We start from the raw sequence: 11,664 nt of genomic DNA, 5'->3' as shown, positions 1-11,664 counted from the left end.
TATAACCACATATTTTCTGGTTGGCTAAAAGGCTACATGATTGTATGTGTTATCAGCATATAAAAATATGGTACATGTAAATCGTGCTTTAAAAATTTACATGTACCAATTTAAAAGCAGAATTATATTTTAAAAAAAGCAGCATTATATTTTGCAGTTCCAAAACACTCAGTTTTATAGGAAGGTCGCTGCTTTTTTGACAGCGAGAGCTGTTTATTAAGAATATCTTTTTATGGTTAATAAAAAAAGAAAAAGCAATTTTGTGTGTAAAAGAAATTAAAGCAAATAAAGCAAATTGGTTCTATGAATGTGAGTGCATGCAGACTTATGATTTTACACTACAAGTGCAATTTTAGAGAATTTTCATCGTCACAACTATAATAATCGGGCACTAATTTATCTTGTTAGTGGAAATCTTGCGCATACTGTGACATGATGGTTAGTGCATCAGACTTCAGGAAGAAGCTGACTCGCCCAGCAGTCGTCTCGTATGCGACAATTGCAAGACGCGAAGGATACTTCCCATGATTCCCTCCGTGTTCAGCAGTCGACTCAGGACGGACTTAAAAGACGACTGGGGAAGAGTCAGAGGCAGGAGTATAAATGGGTTCTGGCAAATCGTCAAATTATTGTCATAGAATGGGACTGGGCGGTGGTAATGGACTCGGGGAACCCAGTGAGGGTTAAGAGTAACATGTGATAAACAAGCATCTCTTTAAAAGCTTTGGCACCTTCACAATCATTTTACTTTTTTCTGCCTTTGAAATTTCTTAATAAAAAACTTTATTGGTCCGCACTTTGGAAACAATGGTTGGTGGTTAAAACTAGCTAGTCTGAAATAGGTATGCACAAGAGCTATATACATGTACTCCAAGCAAGCAAGTATAGTCCAGTTATGACGTCAATCGTCATATCTTGGCACATGCGACGTTTCGTGTGTTATCGCGGTCTTACTTGAATTTTTACCTAGTGCTCAACCCCACCCCTTCCCCCCAAAACCGTCCTCCTTCTACATCAAAGTAGAGTGAAGAAAAAAGGGTGTTTGGCGCTTTGCACCTGTTAGAAGAACCACGCATAAATTCAGAAAAAAAAAATTCGGTCTCTTAACTAGCACACATGAAACTACATGAGACTAGGTAACTGCTGTCTCTACTGAGATTACCTCAAAAAGAATGGATCGCGTCTTTTTGTCTTAGATAATTATTAAGTACAAAAGAATATTTTGTGACACGTTAGAGAAAATGGTAGATTGTAAAAAAATAAACGATGTACTGAAAACATTTACCCTAATTTATTAGTCCTCCCCTCTCCCCTTTCAATAAGCCCACCACGGCCATATTGATGCTGAAATTAATGATTTGGATAAAAGGCAAATTCTATTTTTTTTCTAAATGATTGCTTTAAAGAACGTATCTCTGGGGTTAATATTACAACTGACCATGGGACACCTACAGGACGGGAAGGATCCCGGGGGTCAGGTACTCGGGATTTTAAGTGACGGGGCTTTGAAATTTTCGATTTCGGGATTTTTGGGGTAGGAAAATTTGGCAATCTTTTCTTGATTTTTGCCTCCATTCGATGAACCCCGTCACTTAAAATCGGCGCAGAGGTGGGGTGGAGAGATTCATATAAAATGCTAGATTGTAATTCTTTTTAAAGCTTTAGTTGGCCGTGAAGTAAGATTCTGATTCAGACTTTTTGTAATTATATATAATTGCTTGCAAAATAATATTTCTGCAGCAATTTTAAAAACTCTCATCAAGCATAAATACAATATATACTGCAGATTTTTAAGTCTATTTGTTATTTATTACCATCATTGTCATATTTTCAGATTAGACTACCAGTCTTTATTCACATTTAAATATTATCGTGATTTAGCTAACGGTCACTTTTGAACAAGTATATTGAAGCATACGAAGCGTTAAGATCTTAAAATCAAAGTTTTCTATTTTTATTGAGGATAAAATAGCCTAAGAGTACGAATTCGAATGTCTACGAAGTACATTGTATTAACTACATTAACATTTGCAAATGCTTCAATTTGACACAAGTTCTAATAAAACTAACTCAACTGTAAGATTGCGAGTTGTCAACGCATTTATCTTCTGTGGATTTCGTGTAACAGTTCTATTTAGTTTAAGTTTTACTCTTTCATTGTATTAGTTAATTAAACATTCATTGTAAGACTTGTAATAATAACAAAAGAAATTTAATTAATCAAAACAGAAAAAGTACCGCTTCTTTTGGTTTTGCTTGACTAGTTCAAGTTCTTCTATTTCGTTGTTTTTCACCCTCCTCCCACAAAAAAATAGAAACCAAAAACTTGATATGAGAAAGCTGACGGGGGAAACCTATTTGTGTACTATAACACAAATAAAATTTTTTGAATATTAAACGGCTGACAGGCCTGTATGGGCCCGTTTCTCGAAAGCCCCGGAATGGGGCCGTATTTGATAACAGCTAGTTAGTCGAACGCGAAACGCCTAATCTCTTTCTGTAGTACAGCTGTACTACTAGCTTTGCGAGCGTTTACTCGCATGACTCCGTTATTTTCTCCACAAGAACTCATCTTTCAGCACCTAGTCTATTCTCGGGAAAGGAGAGACGGATCGACTACCGACCAGAGAAGGAGATCGGAATGACTGAATGTGATGCTCGCTCGTTTTGGCGCGAAAATTCTTTTACTTTGCACTTCTCACACTAGCCTGCGTTGCAGACGAATAAAACCCCGGTTATAACCGGGGTTTTGTTCGTCTGCAACGCAGGCCATTCTCACACTCGCCCGCAAAAGGGTGAGAGCCCCTGAAAGGACTGGGCGCCAGTATTTGCATACTGTTTACAATATGGCTGCTCTCCTCGTGGTTGGAAGTGGAAGTTGACTGCTCTTTAACAGATCAGTTTATTGACTGTGTCGCTTCAGTAAAGGTACGTATAGGGTTATAATGGCACGTGTAAAAGGAAGTATAGTGTTAGGTAGAGTCTTGGTCAGTAAAATGAAGTCTTTCGCGTTCGATGGCCGAACAAATCCCAAGTCTACACAAACTTGATACAGCTTATTTCCACTGGAGACAGTTTTAACTCCATATCAACATGTAAGTCAGTGAGCGCAATAGTTTTTTTATGCTGTGCTTCTCATGTAGCAGCTCTCACAAGGTGTCACATGAATGGCTCGCTACCCTTCGTGAAAATAATAGAACAAACAACAGGAGTGATGTCCCTACATGTAGATCTAGACACAGAAGGACTACAAGGCATCGGTCAGTATAAAACACGGACTGCGGACTACGTACTAATGCACCTATCAATGGTTTGCCCCAGGATGGGGGGGGGGCGGGCAACCCCAGGGGAATTTGACATTTTTTGGAATCCAGAGTTGAATTCCCCACCCCTGGGCACCTAGCAAATGTCAAATTTCACATATCTCCTCTTAAATTTCTAACCCAGCAGACCATTTTACATGCCAAAATCGCTTCCCTGGGAGAGCTTCTCGATGTCAAATTCCCGTGGGTTGCCCGCCCCCCATCCTGGGGCAAACCATTGATAGGTGCATAAGGATGTATACTTGAGCGAAAAATAATTGTTGTTTGCGCCAAAAACTGTGCGGATGACCCCATGTAACGCAACGGCTCGTATTGCGCTTTCATTTGTTATCAAAGAAAGTGAATAAATCTTGTTCAAAGTTTCTTCGTCCGTTGAACTTCGTGGGAATTCACCATGAACTATAACAGGATCTTCCTCTGCAAAGTACCTTAATACAGTCAAAACAAGCTACAGTGTACCTTGCCTTTACAGTCAAAACAACAAAAGTGTTTTCTTCAAGAGTAAATTATGGTATTAAATTGTGAAGAACAGCTCCCGCTAACCGACTGTCGGTCAACTGTCGGCCGACAGGTTACCAACAGACTACCAACAGGCCACCGACAGGTTACCGACAGTTTCCCAAAACAGACATTTTACTGTAAAACTGAGCAGTAAACACAGAAGTAAACCCGACGCAGAAAGCGATTGTAAAACGGATAAGACTTATAAACATTGTATTTCATTGTACTACGGTACTTACTACAAAACAAATCGACTCCTCGCCAAGATTTTCTTTTATACTAACTTCAATCTCTTATAAATATATCACCTATGTAACTTTAAGTCCATATAAAGGCTAGGCTCGATTTCCGCCGCCTCCTCGAGTCCGGTCTTTGTTCCTCCCCGAGAGAGACGGCTGGACGCGTGAGCGGCCTACCATGTCTGTGACGTAATTAAAAAATTATAGTAATTTATGCGTTCTCATATGTCATGGGAGGTGAATTCGTATATTTGCCGTTGATATTAAATTCGGTCTTTCGACCTTTTTTGCTTCCCAGTTGTTTCTGAAGGGTACTATATGCTGTATTATTTGGAGGTATCATGTATGTGTTGATTTAAAATAAAGCCGAAAAACTGGTCTAGCAAATTTCTAAAGGTCATCGGTCTGCGCTGCACGAATTTCCGTTTGAAGAGTTTAACACTTTTGGTTCTGTTTCGCTAGCGCGGTTTGTTTTGGCTCATTTCTATTTGCAAGATATGCTTTAAGCTTTTAAAGTGTTCGCTCTGGAAGGAAAAGATCTGACATATTTCATAAAAATAAAAATGATGATTTAATACTTGCATTTAATTGATGATGTACATGTATTTTGTCTAATCACGGATTTATCTCTGTCCGGTCTCGCCAGAGACTGTTCTATCTTTACTTCTAGAAAGACTAGAAAGTTGAAAGTTGGTTTCAGAGAGACATTCTGTGATCGAGCGCTTTGTCTTTTGAGCTCAATGTTTGGGTTTTACCTCCTTTGTTCGTTCCGTTACTTTGGCACCACGTACAAGATTCGAATGTAGATCAGCGACTTTCCTGACCCTGTTGGCTGACTACGAAGACATCCTGGCCGCTAACCTGCTTTTCTATCGCGTTTTGCTATAATAAACGTCTCTAAAATCCGTTCACGTGCCACACGCAACATTCGTCATTTTGAACATCTTTTTGTCGGACAAGATTATTTTTTATGCGGCTTGTTCGGCCTGACAAAAATCTACAGGCGGAATTCTGATTGGCTAAGGCAAACAAAGGAGACCTCACGCGTCCAGCCGTGCTTTCGGGGGGAGGAGCGCGGGCTCATTTTCCCGAAAAACGGCTGGAAATCGAGCCTATATAAAGGCAAGCAATGAAATCACGTTTGAAGATGATTTTATCCAAAACTCAGGCCAAAAGAGTGCAAAAACTCCACACACGCACTCGCTGAAGTCGCCCTAGAATCCTTTGCCACCCCTTCCAAGGGGGAATGAGACTAAGTTAACCAATCCAATATGGCGGAGAAAAATGGAGAAGCTGTGTTCGCGTAAATTCTCCGGTCGATTTCAGCAGCGCAGAAGCTAGTTTTAGGCTTTGATGACCGAAACTCAGGAGTATATACCTTTCCTTTCAATTTCTCATAAATTTTGGGGTCCGTTACGGAGGAAAATCATAAAGAAATAAAAAGGTTAGTGTTACCGTATAACCGACAACTTACCGACACCTTACCGACACATCACCGCCTGTCGGCCAACAGTTGACCATCATCATAGTCAAAACCTGTCGGCAGGTTGTCGGCCGACAGACGACCGACAGACAGCCGACAGGCGGACGACAGACGGCCGACAAACTACCAACAGTCCACCGACAGTCGGTTAGCGGGAGCTGTTCTTCACAATTACCTAAATTATTTGGTTTAGGAATTTTATTTCATTTTTTCTTCAACATCCCATTCTCGAAATGTATTATTCCTTGTTAAAACGGCAGCTTGATATCGCGATTCAAAACTCTGGTTCCAAACTCGAGTGTTGAGTGGATTATTACAGACACGTATGAATTTTGCCGAAATTTGCTTGTTTTTGCTACACTAACACACGGTTTGTTTTCACGTTACGCCATTTGTTTATTTCAACACCCCTCAGACCCCTGTAATGCCAAAAAAGAGGTACGAAATTTCAAGTACTGAAGAGGCTAAAAATTTCTACTGGCAGAAGAGAAACAAAAGGGGGGAAAAACGTCTGACCCGGTTTTTATTCTCACGTGCCTGCCGCTTAAGGCTCGCCAGATATACAGTTGAATAACGATAACTCAAACCTTCAAGGGAGATCAAAGAAGGTTTGAGATATCGGGAGTTCGAGTTAGCGAGGGTAATTAATTATTAGAAAACAAAAACACCTGGAGGGGAATTGGAGAAGGTTTGAGTTTAGCAGGAGGTTCGAGTTATCTGTTATGAAATCGACAACATTATATAAAGTTTTGGGTTGAGTCTCCACTGCAACCCCGATCCAAGAATCAAAGACTAAAGCGAAGGGAGCAGAAACATTTTAAGTTCCTCACAATTGGAGGAATTTTAAGGCGTTTTGCCGTAACTTACGAGCAAGCTTTCTGCAGGAAAAACGGCTAACTTTATCGACGTGAAACAACTTTGATGCTTTCAGCCTGGCTTCTAGTTATTTTGAACGTCAGGTCACGTTTGTAAGCATTTTGAATGCTTAGTCCACATTTTATACTGTAGTCCATGTTTTATACCTAGTCCGCAGTTTGAGTCCGCATTTTATACCCCAGTCCGTGTGGGGGTGGTTGGAGGCTATCTGAAATTCTCTTCATGGTAGGGGTATGGATATTTTCTGGAACTGCACAATAGGTAATCCTTGAATAGTCATCTAAGAAATGATTTATTTATTCTTGTGATTACTGACCTATCTCTGAGAAATCAGAGAGAAAACAATGTGGGTTAGATGTATAACATCAGTTCATGTTGTATTGATTGTTCATTCGCAACATCAAGTACATATTGTATGATTTTTCATTGATTACTCCCCTCTTGTGCAAATATTTTTGAGATACTGTTCTTAAATTCTTAAGCTATAATTAAACGTTTCATTATTGCCCCCGCAGGGTTTTGGCCCAGAGGCCAAAACCCGAGGAGGCACACTAGGAGTCCCCGGGTGTATACATACAAGGACAATGAATATTTGTTGAAAAAGTAATAAATGTGTCTGTATTGGGCGAAGCATTCTCGATTTGACGAAACTAGGCGCGCACGGTCGTGACGGGTAATATTTTTGCAAGCGCGCACGGTGGTGTCGGGTACTTGCAACCACGAGGTCGCGTTTGGTCACCTTCGCGTTTCGAGCTTCACCATCTGCTAGCAGCGTTTTGTTTTCCGGTTTTGGCCTACGCGTGTTCACAGATTTGTTCGAGCGGTTTCTCTGCTTTGGTTGTGTTAAGTGATATTTGAAGCAAATGTTGGTAATACGTCGAAAGATTTCGAGCAATTGGTTTCGTGTTCTTGGCTACGTGCCGGCTACCTATGTTCCAAGCGTTACATTTGTAAGGTTTGCTTTCGGAGGTTTGTTGTATCGTATACATCTTACAAGTTACAACGAGTAATAAACAAAAGCGTGAACTTTGTCATGTAGTATAGTACAAGGTACAACGTAATTCGTTTCGCTAACAAACTGTCAGATTATTTGATCCAAAGAGTGGGTTGTTTTCTCAAATCTTTGAATGTGCCATATTTTGTTACTCGTGGAATTTTTTAGGCTTTTTGGCCTGGAAATTATTGTAAGTTTATTTTGAATGTTATAAGCCCGGGAATAAGCTTGTGTGTCGTCATCACGAATAATGTGTTATGTGTTATTTCCGCTAGGTGTTATTTACGCGCGCTAGGTAATATAATGAACTTGTGAATATTTTTAGAACGCAACGGTGTCACACAACAAGAAATTCCGCATGACACAGTAAAAAAGAAGCCTAATGGTGGATTTCCACTGACGCGAAAATTTTTACGTGCGTGAAAAACATTAGAGACAATGTATGAACGGCTTGCATAAACGTATACGCAAGCCGTTCATACATTGTCTCTAATTTTTTTACGCACGTAAAAAGTTACGCGTCAGTGGAAATCCACCATAATTGTGCAGTCCATCGGCATTAATAATTAATTAAAGGCGACAAAAAACAAATTATAAAAAGGCGGGGGCAGCTTTATAGTGAGAACTATTACTAGTTATATAATATAACTGAAGTTGTTCTTATAATTATGGTTCCTACAATAACATGTATGGGCGGCCGTTACCACCAAAAATACAAGGATTTCAAATAGATCAGTAAACATATAAATGGTCTAGGGATCAGTTGCAGAGTGGTATAGCCAATAAAGAAATTGTTTAGCCAAGTTATGAACGGTGTAGGCGCCTGTGTCGAATTAGATCATGACATTGTGAAATAAACTAGCCTAAATGCGAGTAGCTTAGCTCTTGCTTGTAAAACAGTATATAAGATAAAGAGAAATGGTCTAGGGAAACCAAAAATGGGCTAGCATTCAATGTTGCAACAGCACAGTCTATTTTTGAACGGTCTAGCGTGACATCAAATGACACAGCGTTGTGTGAAATAGCGTAGCATGACATCAAATGGTCTAGCGTAGCATGAAACGGTATAGCCTTGCGTTAAATGGTATAGCATATCACAAAATGGTTTGGTTTAGTTTCGAGCAGCTTAGTGATGCATTATTGGAACAGCTTTTCACCAAATAGTCTAGCGTTAATGAGTTGCATGGTTCAGCGGGACAGCGAATGGTCTGGCGCCAAAACCACCAAAAATACAAACTGCAAGTTGAACAGCCAAACGTGAATTGGAACAGCAATCCGGGGGGGGGGGGGGGGGGGGGGGGGGGGGCATGACGTCAATGAATGTGAAAATTGGCGCCAAACCATCACAGTCAACCTCGTTCCCAGCGTCTCTCATCTTCACTCGCAAACGATTTTGAAATACTGCCAATTTTTTTACACGACAACACAGATTAAATATTGTACAAAAAAAGGAAACAAAGATGTAAATCTGATTTTAATAACCGGTATGCAATGCATACTAAGGCGAGGACGTTCCAGTTAAGCAAGTCAGTATGTTAAAAATTCCAGACAAAGAACTGAGAATAGGCCTTTTGGGCTTTGTTTGTTTGTTGTCCCTTTTCAGACTATGTGGCATCACTCTTGAGAATCACTTCTTTCAAATTCAAACAAATGCTCTTGGTATTCAGATAGTTTTAGTTTTTTTTACTTGTTTTAAAAAAAAACAAGTTCTCTGGGCAGCATCATGTGGTTTGAAATGGCAATTTACACTGTCAAAGCCAAAAATGTCTATTGAGTAAATTGTGAGTCCAAAAGATATCCAAGTAATTGAACGCCGAAATTGATATCGTTGATTAAAGTGTGATTTACAGCAAGGAGCCCACATTTGTGACCACTTTTAATTAATTCACATTCTTTCATGTAGCCGTTTTCCAATGAGAAGCTGTGACGAGCTTCTGATTGGATAAAACCTGCAAGAAAGAATATGAATACATTAAAAGTGGTCACCTTTTTGGGCTCCTCGCTCTAAGTCGAAAGTTGAGACACTGAGTCATTTGCTATAAAGGAGGGAAAATGGGTTTGTCAGGTAAATAGAATTTTAAAATACAGCACGTTGTTTTCCAGTGGTGTTTTTAGTTGTGCATTCCAAGGTATGGTTAGTTTGTAACCAACGTTAATTAATAAAAGGCAAATAATAAGCTGCTTTGATCACAAAATTGGCAATTTAATTTGTACAATTCTAATATGATGTCCTTTATCACGACTTTTGACAATGGAATGCAACATATTTTGTAACTGTACTAGACAGCAAGGAAACTTCCACGAGTTTGGCATAAAAATATTGTCTTGCAATAACACTGACTGTACAATCTGTAACGTACCCTTTGTCCAGTAGGTCCAAACACTTAATATCATTTACAGGTAAAACACAGTGCAGGGAAGTACAAATTTCCAGGAAGAAAAGTTGATATAATATCTTGATTGACTCTTGTTAAATTTAAATGGGGCTGATAGTTGTTTGCACTATCTGTACAATCTGTGATGCAAGCAAGTCCAATAAGTCCAAAATTTTGATACAGTACAAGTGGAGACTAGGAAGTAGAGATGATACAGTGGTTTGCCAGTGATGAATTTGTATTGAGGGTCTTTCAGTAGTATATCCAGAGATGTTTTACACCGTTTTTTAACTTTGGTGTTATTGCTACATGGTTTTCGCTGTGTTTTGCTTAAAATATATCTGCCATTCATAGTGAGGATTGGGCTTTTTATTATGTACATATTGCATAGAGGCAGAATAGAGGCCAATAACCAGCTCCAATGCAATAGCTACATTCACACATTCATGGTGCTTCTTGACAAAGTGCAGATTAAACATATTGAAGCAATTAGGACAAAGCACAGCAATCAGTGGATTCTTTGAAAACTGTATCTTGGATGTTTTCTGTTGTTGTTGTTTTTATTTCTGTTCTGTAAACATAATGAAAGAAAGAATCAATAGTTGAAACACATATTTGTTTAGACACCAAGACTGATTAACTTCAACAATTTAATGCAACATAAGTAGTTACTTAATTCACTTAAATTTTTCTTTTTTCTGAAACACATCTTTCTACATGTACATTATATCTTTCTTAAATCATTTACTAGTTATCATAGCCTACAAAAATAAATGTATATACTCTTTTTTGGTTGTTAACCACACAGCTTAAGGGCACTGAGGTGTGTCTCTAGAACACCAGTTTGGACTCTTGATTTATTTAGATTTGTATAAATATATGATCAATTGTAGTTCTGTTATCAGTGGTGACCAGTGGTAAAGCCTGAAATAAGTTTGTTTGTATCCATATTTTACAATCATTTGTTAATATAGATTTACTGCTGCTTTGTACACCACTATTAAAATCAATGTTGAAATCTGACCTAGTAGTAAGAGTGAAAACGTTCTGTCGACAGAAGGGATCGCGAATGAGCTTTCTGATCTATAAATTTTTAATAGCAAATTAAATATAACAACATCTGGCAGATATTTCACTTTTAAAATCGTTATTTCGATTCAATAAATACTTTGACAATTATGTTATTCCAACACTACGGTATTCAATAAAGTACAAGCAAAATAAACTTTAGATAGCTCACCTCAGCTGCAGTTGTCCCAGAACGTCTTCTGCACTTCTCGTCTTCAGTTAAAGCTCAGGTTACAATGTCGCCAGGCAGTAGTTCAAATCACAAATAGTTTAGTCCCTCGACTTATAGGTGTGTCGATAACGTTTTTGTGTACTTTGATATCACAAAAAGTTTGTAAGTGAGCGAAAAAAATATCAGCTACTAATCGAGTCAAGGCTTCTGGCTGCGAAAAATTCTCACATGCTCGACTAGCCTGCGTGGCCGGCGTTCAAAAGGGAAGGAGAAGGGGAGTTCGAGCGTGAGGTGCGAGGAGAGAGCGCGAAGGAACGCCGGCCACGCAGGCTAATGCTCGACCGAACACTCTAAAATGGCGGACGTCAACAAATCTCAAACCATGGTCTTAGTTACCAGTCCTCTTCGGTTCGAATCATCACATCTTAACACGAAGAATCCAAAATCGCTTTATACTAACATGATAACATTAGGCTCGAGACTACGTCCTCGCCTAAAAATGAACATAGAAAGCTATTCCTATCCTGGCTACCCTTCTCTCAAATCCGCATCGAGCGGTCACATCATATGCTTTGCGTGACAAATGACAAGATAACAGTTATCAGGTTGCTCACCATGGTCTTCTCTGCCGCT

General features: G+C 39.2%; 1 protein-coding gene across 1 annotated transcript in view; it reads left to right on the top strand.

The window, feature by feature from the left end:
• Nucleotides 1–11,664, top strand: part of LOC144657495 (uncharacterized) — a 43,441-nt gene that overhangs the window by 21,043 nt on the left and 10,734 nt on the right. The window lies entirely within an intron of this gene.

Source organism: Oculina patagonica, chromosome 6 (assembly GCF_052425735.1).
Source record: "Oculina patagonica isolate OP01 chromosome 6, crgOcupat, whole genome shotgun sequence".
Classification (NCBI taxonomy): Eukaryota; Metazoa; Cnidaria; class Anthozoa; order Scleractinia; family Oculinidae; genus Oculina; species Oculina patagonica.
The sequence above is the reverse complement of the archived record's forward strand: the minus strand, read 5'-3'. Positions and strand labels throughout refer to the sequence as shown.